The sequence below is a fragment of the Excalfactoria chinensis genome, chromosome Z, assembly GCF_039878825.1.
Source record: "Excalfactoria chinensis isolate bCotChi1 chromosome Z, bCotChi1.hap2, whole genome shotgun sequence".
NCBI lineage: Eukaryota > Metazoa > Chordata > Aves > Galliformes > Phasianidae > Excalfactoria > Excalfactoria chinensis.
In genome coordinates this window covers 39,716,056-39,738,693 of record NC_092857.1, presented here as the reverse complement: position 1 = coordinate 39,738,693, position 22,638 = coordinate 39,716,056, and the positions used below count along the sequence as shown (strand labels likewise).

Below are 22,638 nucleotides of genomic sequence, written 5' to 3'. Positions count from 1 at the left end.
ATCATCACCTGTACAGTTTCACACACAAGTACTAGAAGTGTTTTCCTCCTCCTAAATTGATTTTATACATGCTTTTCTGCTAGACTTTTCAAGAATTTGCCATGGTCGATCCTGGGTTCAGGAACTCCTCAAACTAAAATAAACTCAATAAAAGAAAAAAGAAAAAACAAAAAAGAAAAAACAAAACAAAAAAAAAAAAAAAAACGCACAAAAAACAACCAAAACAAAAACAAACCAATGTGGAACAGAGCAACAGACTTTATTCCAGTTTGCCCCTTGAAAGAATGGGAATCACTCTTGAGGACTAGCTGTAAGTGGTGCTCCACAGGGGCTGGTGCTGGTGCCTGTCATCTTCAGTATCTTCACTGATGACCTGGATGAGGACACTGAGTACACCCTCAGTAAGTTTACAGATGACACCAAATTGAGAGGAAGTGTCAGTCTGCCTGGGGGTAGCAAGGCAGAGGGATCTGGACAGCTAGATCACTCAGCTGAAGCCAGTGGGATTAGGTTCAACAAGATCAAGTGCCAGGTCCTGCACTTTGGCCATAACATCCCCAGGCAACACTTCAGGCTTGGGGCAGAACAGCAGGAAGACCACACAGAGGAAACACATCTGGGGATATTGGCTCATGTTCATCTGAGCATTGACCAACAGTGTGCCCAGGTGGCCAAGAAAGCCAGAAGCATCCTGGCTTTTATCAAAAATTGTATTGCCAGTAGATGCAGGGAAGTAATCGTACCTCTGTACTCAGCACTGGTGTGGCCTCACCTTGAGTGCTGTGTTCAGTTTTGGGCCCCTCACTACTCCAAGAAAGACATCAAGGCCCTGGAGTGTGTTCAGCACAAGTCTTACAAGGAGCAGCTGAGGAAACTGGGATTGTTCAGTATGCAGAAGAGGAAGCTCAGATAAGACCCTATCACACTCTATAACTATCAGAAGGGAGGTTACAGTGAGCTTGGGGTCACCTCTTCTCTCATGTAACTAGTGATAGGACTATAGGAAATGGCCTTAAATTGCACCAGGGGAGATTCAGGCTGGACACTAAGACATACTACTTCTCTGAAAGTGATCAGGAGCTGGAATGGGCTTAACCAGTGAAGTGGTGAAGTCACCAACCCAGGAGGATGGTCTAAACATTCAAGGAATTCAATGAATGTTTAGACATTGTGTTGAAGGGTACAGTTTAGTGGAAATTACTGGTGATAGATGAATGGTTGGACTGGATGATCTTGGAGGTCTTTTCCAACTTTGGTGATTCTATGATTCAAAAGTCACAAAATACTTCAGACTGTTGCACACTGATTTTCAAAGTAACACAGTCCCTTCAAACTTATCCAGATTATTAGCTTTTCAGCCTTTATTGTTTTAATATTAATTCAGCAATGTACTTTTTCTACCCTGAATTTCCCTACACTGAAATAAAAGCACTTCCACTAGGAACTCCTTTTCACATATCAGTTCTTACCACTAAATAAAATAAACCCAATGGAAAAAAATGAATAAGAGGCTGTTGGGGTTTCACTGTTTTCTCTTTATAAGCTTTCCTCTTCCCCTTAACTCTATCAATGCAATAGCAACTACAGCAAATGGTCAAAGGATGAGTTTGCTGAATGCACAAGCTGCCTTCATTTAGTCCAGGAGAGGCAGCAGACCACATGGCTGCAGCCCATAGATTAGTACACATTTAACATACAAATGGACAAGTTTTCAAGCTTTGCAGCACTTGCAGGTTCAGAAACTCTTACTCTACCTTTTACTTGAACAGTTTTTGTTTTTAATATAATATGCAACTAATATATAGCTGTTTTAATACAAAGTTGTCATGGTTTTGCAATTTTGTAATTTTGCTATCAGTATTCCACATCATAACATCATGTTAAGCATAGATAATTTTGACGAATGTGCTGCTCACAGAAGAAGACTGAATGTCCCAGAGAACACCACGGTCAGTCATATGACAAGAACTCTATATAATCTCACTTCAGTGCTGGACTCGCTCTCTTGGATCCTGCCAGCCATGGGGGAGCATGTGGGAGCGTTCCAGCCGTTTCACCTAGAGTTACAGTAGGCCTCTTGGTTTCGGGACTCACTCTCTCTTATTTTACTTGATTCGTTAGCCTTAATTCCAATTATATTGTATTATATTGTGTTATTCTGTATTCCGATATAGTATTTAGTAAATAAGTGTGCCTCCTTAGATCGTTGCCACTGTATTTATTTCCTTTTTCCCTGTTTTTCTTTTCCTTTTGGGATAGCGGCCCTGCAGGCCGTCTATTCCCCTGTCATGGGTGCAGGTAGATTTTCGGTTAACCCATGACAAAAGTAAAAACAAGCTCATTCACAGAGTTATTTGGCATTAATATTAGTTACAGTATAAAGAACCTAGGTTATTTAACAAGTTCACTCAGTAACATGATCATCCATCCCTCCCGCTCTACCCACTTACAGAAAGGTGAAAGAAGCCAAATTAGTTATTAAGTTAACAAATAATAAAGTTGTTTGTTCTGCAACTATGCTTTTAGGTAATGTGTTACTTAGCACTGTATTTAAAACATTTCATAACTGGAACAAATAGCATAAATATGCAGAAATATGCAAAGAGAATATTTTAAATTAACTGGGAGATATTTCAAACTAATGCAAAGAAAATGTCTTAGTACATGTTTATTTCATACATTACAATTGCATCACACTATTTATTTCTTAATTTCCAGATAACCTCTAGCATATTGCAGGTGTAATTTATAACCAGCAATTATAACACAGTATGATTTACGACATAAGTACACTGAAAGAACATCAGCAGAAGGTAATGCAAAGGGAACTTTCCAAAAACTGCACAAAACAATTAAAAGCCATCACAAAAAATCCCACACAAACTAACTAACTAATTAATTAATAATAATAAAAAATCTCATGTCAGGCCAGGAAAGCTATGAAATTAGATTAATGGGAAGGTAACTTTCAGCCTCAAGATACTGTGTATTCTGCACGCAAACCAGACCTCAAAAAACCTCCTCTTGAGACATGAAAACAAAATCAGAAGCTGTCTGGGACCATCTAGAGCAAAAAGGGAGCAGCAGACGGTGGTGTTTTGCCTACAGATGCAACATGATTTGAGGAACTCATCATTGCTGGTACAGCAATATCACTGTCCAAATCATCATTCAGTACAGCATTACTGCAGGTTGAGGGGTTACTGAGGTTCATGTTAAAAGAACACAGCGCTGAAAGTCTGACTAACAGAACCCACCTCTATGGAAATGGCTCGTGAACCTGGAAGCCAGCAGCACATGCTGGCATGGTGTAAGGATTTCTTTTCATTTTCAGGTTTCCCCTTGATAGCATTTCCCTCCTCAAGACTGAAAAATCACAACCCAATGGCTGGTATAAAGGCACTACTGATTTGAAGTGGTATTTGAAGGTACCGCCCAGTAGCACTGCAAACCTCAAGCCTCTCTAGTTGGCACAATTCCTGCAGGAAATAATGCATTCATGCCACATCAGCCAGACAGCATGGTTGGCCTGTATCCAGATAACTAGCCTCCCTTTTCCCTTCTTTCCTACTTCTTAGAATATCTCATCTGCTTCTGTCACCCACAAATCTAATGCAGGAACAGAAGATCCTATAATAAAACCTATATTATCCTGAGTTTGTAACTATAACTTGCCAAGTAAAAAAACAAAACAACAACAACAAAAAAAAAAAAAAAAACAGGTATAACTTGAAGAACTTCATGAAGAACTAATATGCGTCCTCATTATAACATCTAAACTTTAAGCAAACATGGCCCTTCAGGATCCTGTCCCTCCACATCTTGAGACAAGAAAATTTGTATTTACGTGATAAATATAATTACTACAATTACTTATAATTATATTATTATATATATATTATTATGACAACTAATAACATGTATTAGCATATAATATATGTTATATACAACGATATTACTTAAGTAAAATAATTACTGATAAAGAACATTTTCAAAAGGTACAGATTTTTAACTGGCTGTTGCCTTTAAAGTTTAAAGCAACATTCAGTACTAGAGCACTTAAAAGGCATGAAGGTCAGGTTACACATTCGCTGTCATTCAGACAAATCTAAGCAACAACTTCTGCATTCTGAAAACTTTCCTCCTAGTTGAAGCATCAAAATGTAGGCTTATGTAGTCCATACAGCTTACTTACATGATCAAAACGCTGTCATCACCTCAGAGTCCCAGGATCTTTAGAATCAGATCTCATTTTGCATCCAGTCACACTGCAGCCTTCCCAGAGCCATGAACTCTCCCTTGTGTACTGCCACAGACACCTTGGGAGGGTAACACAACAGGCCAATACCATCAGCATGCGTTAGCTGGGAAGATAAGAATGCAGAGCTCACATCCCATCTTTCCTCATGCTGTCCCAGCAATGAGGAATCTAATCCCAAACGTGTGTGTGGTGCTTTCAAAAATGATGGCTGGTTTCACAGCAGCTCTTCTGGATCTTATTTCACACTGAGGCAATGGCCAGTAGAACAACAGCTGCTTTGTGCAGTAAAACAATGTGACACTGCCCAGATCACTCTGAATCACCACATTGCAAAGTTTTACTGCACTGTGTGAAACAGATAGACTACCAAGCCATAAAGCGTCAGATCTTACAGGTTTCTCTCTTCTATTTACCCCTTCCATTCACTCTCTCAAAATAGATGTCAGCTCCTTCATTAGCTACATTTCATTAATAAAAAAAACATGCAGCCAGCTGATATAGACAGCAGCAATGCACTCCTGAGGCTTTAGGCATAGAAACCACTGCCATGCTGAGGGCACCCCACTGCCCCTCACCACTCCTCTCTCTGCAGCCTGCTTGCTGATGCCCCTGAAGCCACCAGCATGCAGATCTGGGACCTTTGAGAGCACAGGCTGAGTGGGCTGGGCACAGGTGCTAGATGGCCCAGGGTGGAAGTTGAACAGTGGTCAGCAGAGAGTCCTATCAGCTTCCAGTACAAAGCAGAGAGAGAAGCTAATTACAAGGTGAGGAAGACATACAGGAGCAAGGGAAGAATGCTTTGTACTCAGTGCATTAATGATCCCTAGAAAGGGTGCACTGTTCATGAAGCATCGCATCAACACCATAATAAAGTAGAAGGAGACAGCAGAAAGACACCAAAGCCAGCACAAGCAAGACTGTTCCTCCTGCTGCTGCAGCCCCACAGGTGGCCCCTTGCCACAGCTACCCCTTCTGACCCATCTACAGCCCCAGGCCTCAGCCCCACAGCATCTCCTAGAGAACCCTCCTCTCCATATGGCCTCATCTGCTGCCCACTCACTCACCTCCTGAAGAAACCTTCTCAACTGATTTCACAGAATTATCAAGGTTGGAAAAGACCTAAAAGATCATCCAGTCCAACCATCACCAATACTTCTCAGCTAAATCATATCCCTTTCATATTTCAACAAACAAACAAGCTCATTATGCACTTAGACCCTGACCACAATAATGAAATCGCCCAACAAATATATATCTGTATGTATCTGCTAGTACTGCAAAAAAACCTTCTCAAAATGTTTAAAAATTGCTCACCCTTTTTTTAGTAAACAGCAAAAGCAACAGTCTCAGCAAAACCTAAAAGCATTAGCATGATTTAATAACAATAACGAGGGGAAAAAATAAAAAAATAAAAAAATAAAAAAATAAAAAATAAAAAATAAAAAAATAAAAAAATAAAAAAATAAAAAAATAAAAAAATAAAAAAATAAAAAATAAAAAATAAAAAAATAAAAAAATAAAAAAATAAAAAAATAAAAAAATAAAAAAATAAAAAAATAAAAAAATAAAAAAATAAAAAAATCAGCAGTACTTTCTAGAGCACAACCACAACTGGAGACATTTTTCCCTTCACTTGTTCTTGTTATATCAGCATGCCTATTTATGAAAAACACACTGATATTCAACTGCTAGTTATTTATATAAACACACTGTTCTATGTGTATGCCAATATCAATCACTTCAAAGTGATTCCAAACATGTCTCAAAAGCCAGACTAAAATGTTGCTCATCCGCAGCATACACATAGGGGCAACCTGTACAGCCACAACTGACACAATGTATCAATGAGTTGCGCATTATTCTTTTTTGTTGTTGCTGTTACTTTTGTTTCTAAACTATATGGTAATAGAAACCATACAGTATCTGTACACAACACACCAACAGAAGAGAAGGCTCCCAGCAGGTCCCATCATAGCAGCACTGAGGTCCTTGGGCATTTCTGTTCGCAGAGACTATGCCTAAACATGCACAAGTATTCTGAAGCCACAGACAGGTGTTGAATTCAGGCTCTGACAGAAATCAATTAGCCTTGTTAGAGAAAAAGGATCTCTCTGCAAAGCAAGAGAGATAAACATAAGACCATTTACAATTAATCTCCATACAGGGAATGTGACTCACAGTTGGATTAAAAAACTCAATTCAAACAGCCTCATTGTTAGTGGAGATGGAACGAAATCAATCAATCAGCAGTGACAAAACCGTATAAACCTCTCACATTTGGAGCTTATACCACTACACTTTACAAAACTGAAGCAATTATTTTCTGCTGCTGTTCATTATTCCCTCTTGTAACAATTTAGTTGATAAAGCTTTAACCTTTAAATAAGCTTTTAACTTCTGCTGAATAACCAAAAATAAATTTCTTACCTTCAACCCAAGCTGCATGGCTGTCCTCACAGCTCTGTCACAAAGACAGTAGGAAATGGCTGCCTTGAGCCATAGGCAATGGCTTGAATTTTGTTATCAAGTAATGAGTCTGTCACAAAAATAATGACCACACAGCAGCAGCCTGCTGGATATCAATCTGTACACTGCTTGAAACTAGATTTGGATCAATAGTAAAACAAACCAACCAACCAAACTAATAACCCCACAATACTGCCAAAAGAAGAGCAGCAAGAATTAAAAGCATCAGCGTCAGTCTCACTAACCATACAGCAGGATTTATATTAGCAATAAACAATCTTTTAAGTACATGTTAAAAGACAGCCGATGAAAAGAACATTTAGCTGCACGTAGAGTCTAGCTGCATGTAGAGTCAGCCACCAGCCTTGAAAGCTTCACCATGCCAATGGTGAAAGCTTTCTAACAAGAGAGCCCAAGACACAGAAAAATCAAAATAAATGCTCTGTGCTCAGTAAGCTCCCCCTCCCTCTCTGGCCCAGTTCTTCATGTCCTCCCCCAGGGCCTTGGTTCTTGGTTAACATCTCTCTGGTTGGAAATAATTGTCTGCCTCCAAAAAGCATCTGGGACAGTGTTCACCCCTTAATCAGCAGAAGGACTGCTAAGCGACACAAGGCACTGCCTCCTTCTCCCCAGAGTAATCACACTGTCTCTGCAAGGCAGTACTGTGCCATCCAGAATTAAAGTGAATTCAGATGTGTTGCTCTGCTCTAATGAGAGCCATTTCCCTGCACAGCCTCCTCCACAGGCCCACTTCACACCACTACACCAGCTGCCTGTTAGGCTGTTTCTTATCAGCACACTTACTACCAAGGGTCAATCAGTCCAGCTGGTATGCCGATCTCAGGGAAAATCCTTTCATAGAGATAAACTAGGCTTGTGGTATACCTCAGTACATACATGCCAGCATTAATCAATTGTGTTTTCTCTACATTTTATTTTATTTTATTTTAAATCACAGTGTAAGCATGGTAACACACCATAGCTTGCATTAGTATATATTTACAAGTGCTCATGCCATGGCAGAGGCAGGATTCCAATAAAACTCCCCTAGATTTCCAAATCATGGAAGAATTTACAACAGAAGACATTTAAGCAGCTCTCTGCAGAAATAACTTAGAAAGTAAAATTAGATATCTACTTCACAGTGAAATGTGGAGAAAGAGAAAAAAAAAAAAATAATGCTTGTAGTTTTATCAATACACTTGCTGCAGGTATGCCAAGAAATAGACTGTATGAATCCAAGTAACAGCAATCTCAGCAGCTGTTGTAGCTTCACTCTTGGATGTAACATCAGCATCTAAAAAACTGCACAGCCATGTTCACTCAAAATAGTCATTTCCTTTTTTCTGCATCACATTTGGAAGATAAAATCTGAACACAATACTCAACATCCTCAACCTAAGAGGCACCAAAATAATATTTTCTGGCAAGACATGACATGCCCTTTTATCCATGACTAATAACTTCTCATCGCTTGGTTTGTGAGACTGAGAGGAGGCCTAATGGCGGCTGCAGCTCCTCACAGGGAGTGAAGGGCAGCGCTGAGCTCTGCTCTTGGTGACAATAGCAGGGCCAAAGGGAACAGCACAGAGCATCATCAAGGGAGGGTCATATTGGGGGTTAGGGAAAAGGCTCTCCACCAGAGGGTGGTGGGCGTGAAAGAGGTTCCTCATAGCAATGGGCACAGCCCCAAGTTGCTAGAGCTCAAGCAGCATCCTGACAGCACTCTCAGACATAAGGTTTGAATTCTGGGTGGCCCTGTGTGGAGCCAGAAATTGGACTCAATGATTCTTCTGGATTCCTTCGAACTCAGAATATTCTATGACAGCCAGTTTTCTGTCCTTCAAATCAGCAGCCTTCTTAACAAACTAACAGCCAGAGCTCCTTTTCTCACACCTTTCAGATCCATGTTTGCAGCACCATTTAAAGGAAGGCATTCCCAGACACAGCAGCTGACCAACATGATGAAGCCAGACAAGACAGCTCACCTTTAACCTGCTACAGCTCCACTGCTGCTCCTGCTGTGGGGCTCACATGCTTCTTGGTTCAAACCCTGTCACAAACTTCCCCCAGAAGGGTTTGTCTTTCCCATATGTGTTTACCTATAAACACTGCATAGCCCGTAAACGCAGTGCACAACAGCTGTTCTGCTGCAGTATAACAATCAATCATGACCGACTCTGATGGCTTCAGATACTTGCAGGAAATGGAAATTGTTAGTTAAGGAAATGACAAACCATCCTTCCCAGCCTTCAGAACCCTCCTTTGCACAAAAGGAAATACTTAATGGTCATATTACTGTTAGACTGATGCAATGCAAATTTCAAGTTTTGTAGAGCCTTATCCATGGCCTCTCAGCGACTGCAGCAAACCTAGTTTGTTGTCACATGGATGTTTTTAACAGCTAACCTTTCTATCAAATGGAGAAGATTAAACTACTGTTAGTCCAACCCATGTCAAAGACACACAGATATTTGTAAGACTCTTCAAAAAACAACTGAAAAACAAGTAAGAGTGCAATTGGGTATTGACAGTAATGAGTTTTGAAAAGGGAGGGAGACATCCTTGCTCTGGGAGATCAGAAATAAAAAGTTTTCTATTTTTAAAGTGATGACAGGAAACAGAGGAAAGTCCCATAGAAGGATGTCACTGCCAAGCCCACACCTGCTGCAGCTGTGCAGGACATCATGGCAAAGGTACACTGTGCCTCTCGCCCTCTGGCATGCACACTGCTGCTGGAGAGTTTGACAAGCCTGGACAGCGCATGCCAACATGGGTGGCTATCTACCATGCACAATTTTCAAACAGCAGACGGATATGTATATTTGTGTTCAACAGCACAGCGTTAGGAATGCAAAGCAAAGGCAATCACTACATGCAATTCTGCTTTGTTCTAGGCATTAGAAATACTATGTATACAACCAAATTTACATGTCCTAGTCACTAAAAGCAAACTGAAGTACCTACTTTGATCTACATGTGTAAATTTCCAAACAGTTTGCTACCAAATTTGGACTAAAACAATTTCAAAGCAGTTTAGTATTAAAAGTTTAGATCTAAAGTGGTTTTAATTCTAACAAAGCCTGAATTCTAAGTCCTGTACAAGTATCTTTATAAATAGAGTATCAGATCCCCTTTTTATCAGCTGCTTCAAGAAAGAGGAAGTGAAACAAAGAATTAAAAATAAATTGTATTTTAGCTACCATTTTTTTTTTCTTTCAATGACCAGAAGTAATTATCTGGCTTTATTACAGTTTGTTTGTTTTTTTTCCCCCCACATTCTTATACTTGAGAAAACCCAGGAAGGAATAAAGTGGTCTGTTCCAATACATGCAGTAGCCACCTGACCTGTTCTGATTCACAGCAGTACCAGTAGTTCCACTGATGTTTTTTCAAAAATTGACTGGTAGAAACAAATGCAGAAGCTCAAAACTCTCTATTTTTCCTTTATGAATGTTGATCGTAATGACACCTACCAATATCAATCTCATAGCAATAAAACATTATTGTTTCTCACTTCCGAAGAGAATCTGAATGTATGCCAAGTGTTAAAAAGAGAGGCCTGTGAAATGCCGATGAATTTACTGTCAATATTTGATTAATTTTAAATCCACCTAAAGGTACCTCTGTAAAGGAAGGAAACCTCACACGTGTTATTGTTTCAACAATTAACATAATGCCTGGATAACTAAGTACAACATCTGAGTATCAACACCACATTTGCAATTCTGAACAGCACTGCCTCAGGTGTACATATTTGTTCCTGTTGAGCTCCATGCAGACAGACAGTGAAGGCTCTGCATGCTTCTATCACCAAGATTTCCCAAATGTCATAATTCACACAAATTCAGAGATGCAGCAGCACCTTTCTAACTGGATGTGCACTTTCAGATCATGAAAACTTCAAGGGGATGAAGTTGTGCACACATAATATGGAACAAACTCAACACGCTTTCAGTATGCATAATTGTTGGACAACTCAGTTCCCCTTCTCTATAACTTTCTGTCTGGTTTTGAGAAAATGCCCAGTAAACAATATTATTAGGATCTTTCTTGTCATCATTCTCCCCATGATGAGACAATTTACAGACGCAAACAGTTTCAAAGCTCCTATGCGTTCAAGATGGACCTTTCAAATCTTAAGAAATTGGATTTCAAGAACATAAAATACCAATTGAAATCTCACCTGTGAATGTTACAGAAGCAAACTAGCAAACCAATTTATTAAACATACCTGAACACCAGGAAAAAGCATCAGAGTATGCACATTTCCTTGATTGCCACCGTCAAAGGTGGAACTAGATACAGTTATGGAATCTTTTATTCAGGTGGAAAGGTAACTCGATTTAGCTCTTGATTGAGCCTTAAATGCAATTGTTTAACTGCAGTTAGGAACAACAGTTGTCAGAACAACACCTCAGAAACTGGGGTTTCTGAGCAAAAGAAATTTAGTGATTTCACATTCAGATGGGTCTTTATTTTGTCAGTAACTAAATTCTGGGGACCATTTTCCATTTAACTTACACTAGAGCCTTCCTCCCTGTAAAGCAGAGGTTCTACTTGGCTGGTCTGAAGGAGCCTGTCAGACAGCACTTCCCTGGAGTACTGATCATGTGAAGCTCCAACCTCAGGGAACAGCAGCTTTGCTCTGCTGAGTCTTGCCTTCCCCACCATACGCAGAGTGGCTTCAGGCAGGAATTCATGTGGTGCACAGCTGGAACACTGAACCTGCAGCTATGTCATTGCTGAACAACCTGTCACCTCATCACATCTCACTAGTATAATCTTACACACTTTAAGGCTTGTCCACCCAGTAAATTTTAAGCCAAACATCTTCAGAGACTCTGAACCAGCAACATTTATATGTGAGGGAGGAACTCCTTAATGCCATTCTGGGTGGGGCTTTGGGCATCTCAATCTGGAGATGTCCCTGCCTGTGGCTGGGAGTTGGATTAGGTGATCTGTACAGTCCATTCCACCCCAAGTCACTCCGTGGTTCTGTCATTATATGATTTAGCTCTGTCAAGCCTGCAGCCAGGACACTCATCACATCAACACAAGAAGACACTCAGAAAATCTGGAAGTCCTCAGGCACTGTAAACCCAGCACCCTTCAGCAGAGCCCTTCATCAGACTCCGGGGGATGTCCTCGCATGTACCAACAGTGTCATTCAGCCCTCACACATCAGCCATAGCCAAGTTCCTCTTCTTACTACACCTCCTAAGGGGAAACAGCATAAAGATTAAGCAGGAACTTTTACAAGAAACCATATGAGCTGTGGAATGGTTGATGATGTGTAAAACTGCAAATGAATAGTTACTGTAGAGGTAAGAAGGAAAAAAATAGAACAAGAAACTAAGACAAGGATGCCCAGGGAGGTGGTTGAGTCACCATCACTGGTGCTGTTAAATATTTAGATGCTGTACTAAGGGGATGTGGTTTAGTGGTGAAATATTGGTGGTAGGTGGACAATTGAACTAGATAATCTTGGAGGTCTTCTCCAATCTTGGCGATTCTGTGATTCTAAGGCAAAAAAAATAAACAATCATCGTGAAGCACAGCACCATCATCTAAGTCTGTACAACACAAAACAGAGTCCCCTTAGTACTAGTAAAATCCATGCCCTCACAGTCTGAGTAAATAAGAAGTTCAATTATGAAATACATACTAGATCACACACATTTTCATATACTGTAAAAGGAAGCATAAGAAATGCAACATAACATATGGTACCAGACTGTTCACACTTAGTACATACAAATTCAACACATGGGAGCTCTCTGGCTATTTCCTGAGACACTGCTGCACAGGTTTCATCCTCTGACTATTCGGAAAGACAAGTGACTAAACCTAAATCCATAATCCATTCTCTGATTCACTAGAATGGGTGGGAAGCATCATAATTGTCAATAATATGCATGATGTATGGTCTTAACATCATAGAATTACAGAACTGATCAGGTTAGAAAAGACCTTAAAAATCATCAAGTCCAACTGCAGTCTAGCCATAACTCTAACAACCTCCTGCTGAATTATGTCCCTGAGCACCACATCCAAATGGTTTTCAAATACATCCAGGGATGGTCATTCAGCCACCTCCCTGGGGAGCCTATTGAAGTGCTTAAGCATTGTGTCTGCAAATAAGTTTTTCCTGATACCCAACCTAAACCCCGCACAACTTGAGGCCATTTCTCCTTGTCCTGCCACCTGTCACCACTTAGAAGAGACAACCCCATTCTCACTGTAAGCAACTTTCAGATATTGGAAGAGAGCAATAAGGTTTCCCCTCAGCCTCCTTTTCCCCAGACTAAACAGCCCCAGTTCCCTTAGTTGCTTTTCATAGGGCCTATTCTCCAAGACCTTCATCAGCCTTGTCACCCTTCTTTTGGACCTGATTCAGCACCTCAGTTTCCTTTCTATACTGAGGTGCCTAAAACTGAAGGACTGTACTGAAGGTGGGGCCCCACCAGTGTCAAGTACAGGGCACGATTACTTCGCTAGTCCTGCCCACCACACCATTCCTGATACAAGCCAGGATGCCACTGGCCTTCTTGCTCACCTGGGCACACTGCTGGCTCATATTCAGCAGACCCCCCATCAGCTCACCAAGGTCCCTTCCCCATCAGGCAGCTTTCCAGCCACACCTCCCCAAGCTTGTAGGGTTGCCTGGGGTTGTTGTGACAAAAATGCAGAACCTGACACTTGGCCCTGCTGAAATTCATACAGTTAACCTTGACCCATCAATCCAGTCTATTCAGGTCCCTCTGTTGTGCCCTTCTCCCCTCACGTAGATCAACACTCCCTCCAAATTTGGTTTTGTCCACAAACTTACTGAGGATGCACTCAATCTCCTTGTCACTTGTTAACAGACGTCAGATAGAAGCTGCCCCAGTACTGAGTCCTAGGGGACACCACTAGTGACCAGCCGCTCACTGGATTTGACTCCACTGATCACAACTCTTTAGGGCCAGACATCCAGCCAGCATTTCACCCAGAGGAACATATGCCCAGCACGCTCTGTATGCTGCTGCCTTTCAAAAGCAGATTTAGAACCCAAAATGTATGCCCAAGGCAACAAGTTATCAAAAACCATATTTCCCTAATAACACAGCACAGCCAGAGGTACTTCCTCATATCACAACTCTCATATAGTCTCTATCAACTTTTCACAATAACCAACCAGGTTTTTCAATAATAAAAGCCTTCTTGAGGAATTTTAGGAGCTGGTTCCAGCGGCAAAGAACAGTGTTAATGTTTCTTCATGATCCCCAGAGAAGCAGCACAGCCTTTGAAATCTGGAAAGAGCAGTTATATGCAGCTGTTAAACTCTCTATTCTCACCCCTATTCATCCCTGTCCATTTAATCTGACCATCAGCAATTATCATGCTTACCAGTGTCTCTGCCCACTGAAAGAGGTGGTGTGACACAGGAGAAAAATTCAGCACATAGTCCTAGCAAAACAGCCCACTAGGTCTGTGATGTTCAGTCACTGCACCAGTCACCACCTTTATCCTCCCGCATAATCACTATGGACTAGTTTGAAGCAAAACCAAATGTCAGTGGCCAAAGCAAAGACACAGAAGAAATAAGAGCTTTTCTTCATCCCTCTTCAGAGCTCCCATTTGCCTAGTCTTCAAATCAAGGCACAGTTTTCAATAGCACAGCTGGAGAGTCCACTAACATATTCGGTATTTCCTCCATCTTCCCAGGAATGCAAGCAAAACAGAAGCAGGTAAGAGGCAGGAAAGTTTAAAAACAGAAAAATACAACAGAAATTATTCCATCAGTCAGAAACCTTCCAGAGAGCACAATGTGCTGCACACAAGCACTACGCATGAGAACGCCTGACCTAGATGAAGAGTGCTGCTGACCCAGCATGGCTGTGGAGCACAAAGGAAGTATCTAAAGAACACGAAAGTGGGGCAAGGAGGAAGGTGTACCACACATTCAAATGCCCTTCTGCACAACACACATGCTGTTAGTCAGCCTTCCTTCCTGCAGTCACAGCTAGCTCTCCCCTATAGCACAAAGATTTTGTGCATCACTGCAATCACTGCACAACTTCAGAGACTGTAATTCATAATCTATTTTGTGTTCCTTTCCTTTAGAACTCAGTTTAATCAACACAAAAATAGTCATTTTCCTTGTGATGTCAAGTCAGCTATGATCAAAGTCAGACTGCTATCTCCAAGAGATGGTGCTTGCCCCAGAATGTCATCTCAAAGTCCATCAAATGGGAAGGGGGCAGCTGCACTCCACATAAAACCTCCAAACTCCAAGGAATGTAAATAAGGGATATTGTTAAAACAAAAGTTTTAGGAATAGTTAGTTAAAAGCTTTATATTTGTAATGTTTAAAAGGTTTTCCCCTTTCTGTATCTTTAATCAAAGGTTATAAATGTTTAAATAACAGCTGTCACCACAGAAACAAGCAGTCCAGGCTCTCTCTGCGGGAACCTCAAAGCCTCATCACCACTGAGAGCTACACAGTGGAGTCACATTAACACCTCTGACTCCCAGAGCCCATTTGTTGAGCAGAAATTAGTGCAGCTGACTAGCTTCACCTCCTGCCGGCAAACATTAACTGCTCCTGCTGACCCAGCTTCCTGCTGCATTCAGCCCTTCCCCAAGGTGCCCTGATCCACCCCTCGCACCACTGCTTCTGAGCAGGAAGTAGATCCCCAGAGCACACAACACTCACTGCAAACCCCAGCCTATCAAACACCTCACCTGGTCAAAAACATTGTTCCATAAAGTAGTAAGAAGCAGTTGCTAATGCTACTGAAATACAACACATTTCTATCCTATTCTCGATGATTAAAGCATGGCTATGAAGAAAAACAAAAGGCAGACATGCAGCGACAGGAACAGAGCTCGTATAAAAGCCAAAAAGTAAATTAAAGAGCAGAAGACAGATTCTGCATAACAGTCACTGGTGATTGTCAGTACTAAAGCAGGAAAGAAAAGTTCTTAAAAACCCCTGTGGAATTCCCAACTATCAGCATTTATCATTAGATGCACAATTAATCTATGCACATGGGAGGCCTGTATCAGGGCAGGCATAAGCAGATACCTTAAAAAGGAAAAAGAAAGAAATCAACCCTTTGAGAGCATTTACATACTGGTATTTATACTGCAAGCAAACACTAATTCAAGCTTTAAATATATAATATACAATATGTGAATTAAATATCTATGAGTTAGAGATTTATTTCATACATCCTCACCAATTAAATGATTAATTCCTCAGACACATGAAACATGTGAGAATCAAACTACACTGTTACTCCTTTTAAGTGTTTGAAAAAAAGAATAAAAATCAGTAGCACCAACTTCTGGTTGAAAATATTTAGTCAAATATCTTCAACAGCTAATACGCTGTAAATGTGTACATATGGACAGAGTTTTCTTCATTACTGTTTAATTCTTTTGGGAGATGGAATTGCACAGAGGAAAGCTCTTACGCCTACGAAATGTAGGATAATAAATGTTAGCAGATAATCAGGACGACCTTTCAAAGCAGTTTATCAATTCCAGTAACACCTGAAGTAAAACTGCAGTCAGATTCAACTGAAGAGTGAATTTATCTCAGAAGGGGTGAGCATCTGGACTTGCTGTAGGAGATTTTTAAGAACTCTAATAAATTCAAAAAGAGAAAGACAGGCATTCTTTATCACCTAGATAAGACTAGATTTTAACAGGAAAAATAATTCTTACTCCCGATGAAAGGACAGATACGTTTTAATGACTTTATATATATATATGTATGTATATATACACATACACACATATATAAATATATATATATATACATATATTTTAAAAATGTACAAACACATACAAAAACACATACACATATTTATTTTTTTAAAACACTTTTATCAATGGCATTAATTTTCTTTACACTTGCACCTGTGATGGACAATTCATTTTCTGACAGATAGATCCTTCAGGTAGAGTAGGTCTGAAGGACAAATGAGGGTAATCTGTCTGTGCACACATCCACATATTTAACAAACACTTCATAAAACACACAACTGCTGACTCAAAACCAGAATGCATAATATTTTGCCTCAGTCATTGTGTGTTATCATATCATTATGTGTTATCAGTCATTATGCCTTTTTTTGATTAAAAAACAAACAAAACAGCAAACAGAAGTACAAGAGAGAAGGGATCTCCACCAGCACAGCATCACTCCAGCAATTTCCACATCCACAATGGCACACCAGAGCATCTCCGAGCCATCATCACAGCAGTTACTGCTGTGCTTCAGGGAAGACAAGATGGCTACAGCTGCACAGATCCCGTGCAGGGTGGAAGCCACCCACAGCTAACTCCTCCCTGCAGCAGGCCCCTCCATCTTTAGATGCTCTGCAGACAGTCCTTGCTGCACTCAAATCAAACACAGACAAACACATTTCTATCTTACAGATAGAAATGTCTCACCACCCACAGTACAATGCCTGGCAACAATTACAGAGGCTACTAAGGAAATCCAAGCTGGGGTTTACAGAGAAGCACAGCAAATGCCATATTAGATTAAGCAGGAAAAAGGCTCAATGTCTGAAGACATGCCTGCACTCCCATCCCTCTCCCAGCTATATCACCTGCACATGGAGAGAAACTTCCCCTGCCACAATCCATATCCTTCTGGCATCCAGGTGAGCAGGCCCAAGGGGAACCCAGGAAACTCATCTGGCCTTACCACGTGCTCTGCCTGTCTGACTGGGGCCTTGTTAATCACATGTGATCCAATACGTAGCTTCTCAATTGCACACAGGCACCTACAGATGAGGTAAGGATATGGAAAGGTGTCTTAAAAATACAGTACTAACTTGTGTTACCATCAGTCCAGATTAAGTAATCAGAGGTTCCAAGAACTGAGCAGTGCTGTTCAAATGCACTCTTGACATAATAGGGTTTGTTCTTCCAACGACTATGGGTCACAACAGCATGTCAAACAGAAATGAGTCCCCAAACCCCCGAGCCCTCACAGAGACTTTCAACAGGAGGAAACTAAGCTCTGCAAGAAACATCCAGCTTTTCCTAAAGCACTTTCTTAGGGGGCTTTGCTACTACAAACCTAAGCAAAGCCAAGCACAGCCTGTTGACCTAATTCAAGGCAAAGTCATAGGATGCTTCTTTTTACAAAGAAGTGTGTATTGTTCCATATTGTTCCATTCTGCCCCAAACCTGTTAAATCTGAAAAGAGAAAACTTGAACATGAGTCCAAGACCTTTCTTTCGTGTTTCTAGGTCTGCTGTCTACACCCCATATTGTTCTTCCAGTAACAGCCAAGTATAATACATTATCTCTTCCAGTTCAAATGAGCACAAAGACATACCTAAAAATAATAATAAAAGTTACTCTCCACTTTTCAGCACATTCGTTTGTATAGACAATGACAAAGTTCATAAAACATCATTTGTTTATGAAAAAAATAAATCAAGCCCACCTAAGCACACACATATACATAAAAAGCAATCATTTGGGACAAGAATAATGCCTGCTTTATATCAAGGGAAAGAGGAAGGACTCGAAAGAAGTGCAGCCAAAGCCTGTCCCTGAAAACTACTCCCAAACAAAGCAGGAACTGTAATCACTTTTCATGCTCTCTCATCCCACCCTGCTAACCATGCAATGGACTGTGGCACAGAGACAGGCAGGCTTCTTCTCACCCCATAGCATTACCACAGCCCCAGCACAGAACCGGAGGCTTGCCAAGGCTCTGCTTTCCTGCCCACAGTCTGACAAACCCAAGTATTTCCCAGTCACCTCCATGAATGTGCTCCACCAATAAGGCATCTGCTAGGCAAGTACAGCTGAGAGCCATACAACCCACCCATCCTCGCTGAGAGGCCACACTGGTTCTGCAACACGGCATTCAATCCTCTCTGGCCTCCCCTATATACAGGCTAATACTAAGGCTAATACTAATTTTTTAAGAGGATCAATGCAGAAAATGCCTACTGGATAAGGAGTTCAGTGTTGTACATGAACAGAAGGAAAAGAAACACACGGAAGAGAAGGGAGACAGCAAGATGCACGACAGCAAGGTGCAAGAGTCTGTATCATTAACAAACCTGAGCAAAATTCAATACACGGGCCACAATTATCTTCATTTATTGTCCTCAGAAAGTTCCTTGCATCCTCACAGCTACAGTTCAAGATTCTGTTAGTTTGCCACCTGTTTTGTTTCCCCGTATGTACTGTAAGAACACATTCCTGCAGTAAAGCCTGCTGCTTTGTGCTTTAACACACTTACTGCCAGTGAGCTCAGAACCGAAGCACTGCCAACACATTTTTCTTCTCTCACCATCCCCTCATAATAACAAACAAACAAAACAAAGAAACAAAAACCCTAACAGGATCTAAACAACTTCCTACTTATGTATTCGTGCCATTTCCAAAAGTCTGCTGCTGCTAACAGCTCTACCTGCTGCACTTCAAACGCAGGACAGCCCTCTGCATGGACCCTAGGCCTCACAAGACTCCATGCATGCTGATGCCAACAGGCAGCTATTCATCTACCCCATCCCTGAGCACCAGACCTAGTGAGACCAGCAGGACTTTCCCATGCTTCTTAGTGAACATCCACCTGTCTGCCTAGACACACTTGATCATCATGAGAGAAACAGAGAGAAAGAAGAGAGGCAGAGATCCAAAGAGAGAACAACCAGGTACAGCAGCCAGAGGTGTCATCAGCTCCACGCAAACCTATAGATACCCAAGTGGGCAGGCACAATCCCTCTCAGTTAACTAAGGGCAACACACAGCATCAGGCAAAACAAAGAGCATCCACAAAGCATGCAACAACACTACATCAGGGAGGATCTCAACTCTGTAATTCCCAGCAAAGGAATTTACATGTACAGGCTAAAATAAAAGCCTTTAAAGGATGCATCACGGAGGTTTACAATCCACTCTACTTTTTGTTGTCGCCTTTTAGAATTCGTCATCACACACTACCCTATTTACATTCCCATGTTTCATTTTCATCCCATTTCATTTTTCCAAAAGTCAGCCATTGTGAAAAACTCCCTCACAGTTTTATCTTTAATTAAACTTTAGAGGCATAGTACATTTGCATCCATGCACAAATAACACTTCCCTGATTACGCACCTTGAGAAATGACTTTTCAACTCATTTAATTCACAGAATAATTTGAATTTTTATAAGATCAAACATTTGGAAGCATCAAAGTCTTACAAGGTTACTAAACCCTGGCAATTACATCTTCCCTTACCACTATATGTTTCAAGCTATCTTTGTATAGCAAAACCTGAGAAAATGACTCTCATCTGTGAACACTGATGGGAAATGTTTTATTTTCTTAAAATCTACGAAGTCCCTCTTCCAGCATCAGTGGCATGAGACCCCATTTTTCCTGGAGACAATAAAGAACTTGAAGATAACATCTGAAAAGTTCAGAAATAGTTCAAAACCTGTGAGCTCTCCTGTCATAGTTAATGCCTGTGAAGAGCCCAGCTCTAGAAGACACCCTCAGAAGCAGAGCAAAGCACCACCATCTACCCTTGCAAAACAGATAGGCAGAGGGAACGACTGAATCCAAAGATACCAGTCCAGGTCGAGAATTAACTTTGCACATCTGAAATAGACCTGCTCCAAGTGCAGTTCCAAAACCACCTACAGCCATGTGTTCCACGTAGGACAGACAAGCAACCTGGCTGCATAGCCATGGGGCTGCAGGCTTCCCCACAATTCCTTTTATATCCACAGAGGGCCGTGTGGAGCTTCCACATGGAGACACGACACCACACCTCAGCTGCACAGGAGGCAGCCACGAGGAAGCAGAAGACACTAGATTCCCACCTCATCCTCATGGGACCCATATCATAAAATTACAGGATATCCTGAGTTGGAAGGGACCCATAAGGATCATTAAGTCCAACTTCAGAGAGGACTAGCCACAGAAAACAAAAAGCCCAGCTGCCTGTAAGTATAAAGCCACAATGTTTGGTGTCACACAGCTGCAGCCATGCAGTCTTGCTGACAGCAGGTTTAAGACAGTAGCTGTTTACACTGGGGAAAGAAAAGGTACTGAATCATAACACCAGCGGAGAAGGCAGCACAGCACATGAAAGGACATCTCCAAGCACACCTCTATGCACACTGTCCAGAACAGCTATGAGTCAGTTTCCCAGCTTTGAAACAAACCCATTCTCAACAAACACTGAAATCAAATGCTAAATTCACTATGGAAGGAGCAGTCACAGTTGTCACCAGCTACAATGCCTTCTGTTTCAAGCCAAAAAAACAACAACAAAATAACAACCAAAACAGTGGCTGCCTAATTTTACTGGGGCTGAGAGCACAGTGCATCCACCAACCACTCTGCAGCTCCCTGAGCACTGTCAGGTATGCACAATGACGGCTTTCCAGGGGCAATCCTACTGGAAACAGACCTTAACCGCATGTGCAGAGCCAGCTCCCTCCTCAAGGCCGGTGTACATGCAGGAACCTGCTTCCTCACTCTCACTCCCTTTTAGCAGAGCAGAGCCAACCGCACAACACCTGTGCTGCCCCAAAAATGCTCCTGAACATGATGGACCTGACCGTTGTACTAACATCCAGAACCCACCAGAAACGCTGGGGTGCAAGAGCTCAGAGATGGCCGTTTAGCTAAAGCATCTGGCAGAAATAAAAACAGGTTGTGATGAGAAGGCAGGAACCAGATTCAGACCAGAAGCACACATAGAAACAGCCTTCCAAGCCACTGAACAGACAATAAGCTCCGGCATTCCTGGCAGCTGCCATACAGCAGAAATGAGGGCACAGTGTCTGCTCCATCTCTCACCCTCAGAACTCACAAACGCGTCCCACCCAAAAGCGTGCAGACCTACAGTTCCTCTTAAAACTAGCACTGGATAAGTAGTGATAAAGTCCTGACCTCACTGTACCCATCTTCTGCACACTCAGCACCTCGGTTCAAACCTGATTTAAACTCTCCTGACAGCTGAGGAGTAACATTTAAGAGCCCTTCACACACATGCAGCCGGTTCCCGCGGCCAGCACCGCGCGTAGCACCCAGCCGCGGACCATAGGCCGCTCCGCCGTGCCGGCACGCGGCAGGGGTGGGCGGGGGCAACCCCGCAGACCGACCACGCCTCGATCCCCGGCTCCTCAGCGAGCTGCAGCAGCAGGTGCAGCGCCTGCTCGCAGGCCCACAAGGGGGGCAGGCGACCACGGTCCGTAACCACCCCCAACCTTCCCTGATCCACGACCCTGCCGGCCGCGCCCGCCTGCACGTATCCCGTCGTGCTCTAGGCACGCTCCGCAGGTACCGCGGCGCCGCGATCCCGCCCGCCAGGCCGAGACACCCACCTTGGAGACGCAGGGCCGCGGGGAGGGGAGGGGAGGGGAGAAGCGAAGCGAAGCGCGGCACGTCTTGGCGGTGGTGCGGCCGCTGTGCTTTGGCCCCTGCCTGCGACACTGCCTCTGCCTCCCCGCGCCCGACCCCCAGCCCAATCACGCTCCTACCTGCAGCGGAGAGGTGCTTCGCCCGGCCCTGGCCCCAGCTCGCCTCGGCGCCTCCTCCTAGGAACCCTCCTCCAGCTCCGGGTGGGGACGGGGCGGGGCGGAGAGGAGGAGGGGGAAGAGGAGAGGAGGAGGGGGAAAGGGAGGGGAGAGTGGGAGGAGGGGGAAAGGGAGGGGAGAGTGGGAGGAGGGGGAAAGGCAGGGGAGAGGGGGAGGAGAAGGCAGGGGAGAGGGGGAGGAGAAGGCAGGGGAGAGGGGGAGGAGAAGTCAGGGGAGAGGGGGAGGAGAAGGCAAGAGAGAGGGCGAGGGCGAGGGCCCTGCGCCTCGTGGGATGGAGTTCGGGTCGCCCTTCTCTGTGGCGGGTGGAGCTGCAGCTTCCCCTGCTGTGTGTGCTTGAGAAATACTATCA

At 42.7% G+C, this 22,638-nt stretch overlaps 1 protein-coding gene across 10 annotated transcripts in view; it reads right to left on the bottom strand.

Moving 5' to 3' along the window:
• The window catches only part of SEMA4D (semaphorin 4D), an 87,129-nt gene extending 64,772 nt beyond the window's left edge, over positions 1–22,357 (bottom strand). For 7 of the 10 annotated variants that reach the window (XR_011905942.1, XR_011905943.1, XR_011905946.1 and 4 more), the window contains exon 1: positions 22,233–22,357. The gene's annotated coding sequence lies outside the window, so the exon portion shown is untranslated. Of the gene's footprint in view, positions 1–4,195; positions 4,499–22,076; positions 22,202–22,232 lie in introns of those variants that run through there. The other 3 variants (XM_072358808.1, XM_072358809.1, XM_072358811.1) reach the window with 3 other exon arrangements.
• Between the last annotated feature and the right edge of the window lie 281 nt (positions 22,358–22,638).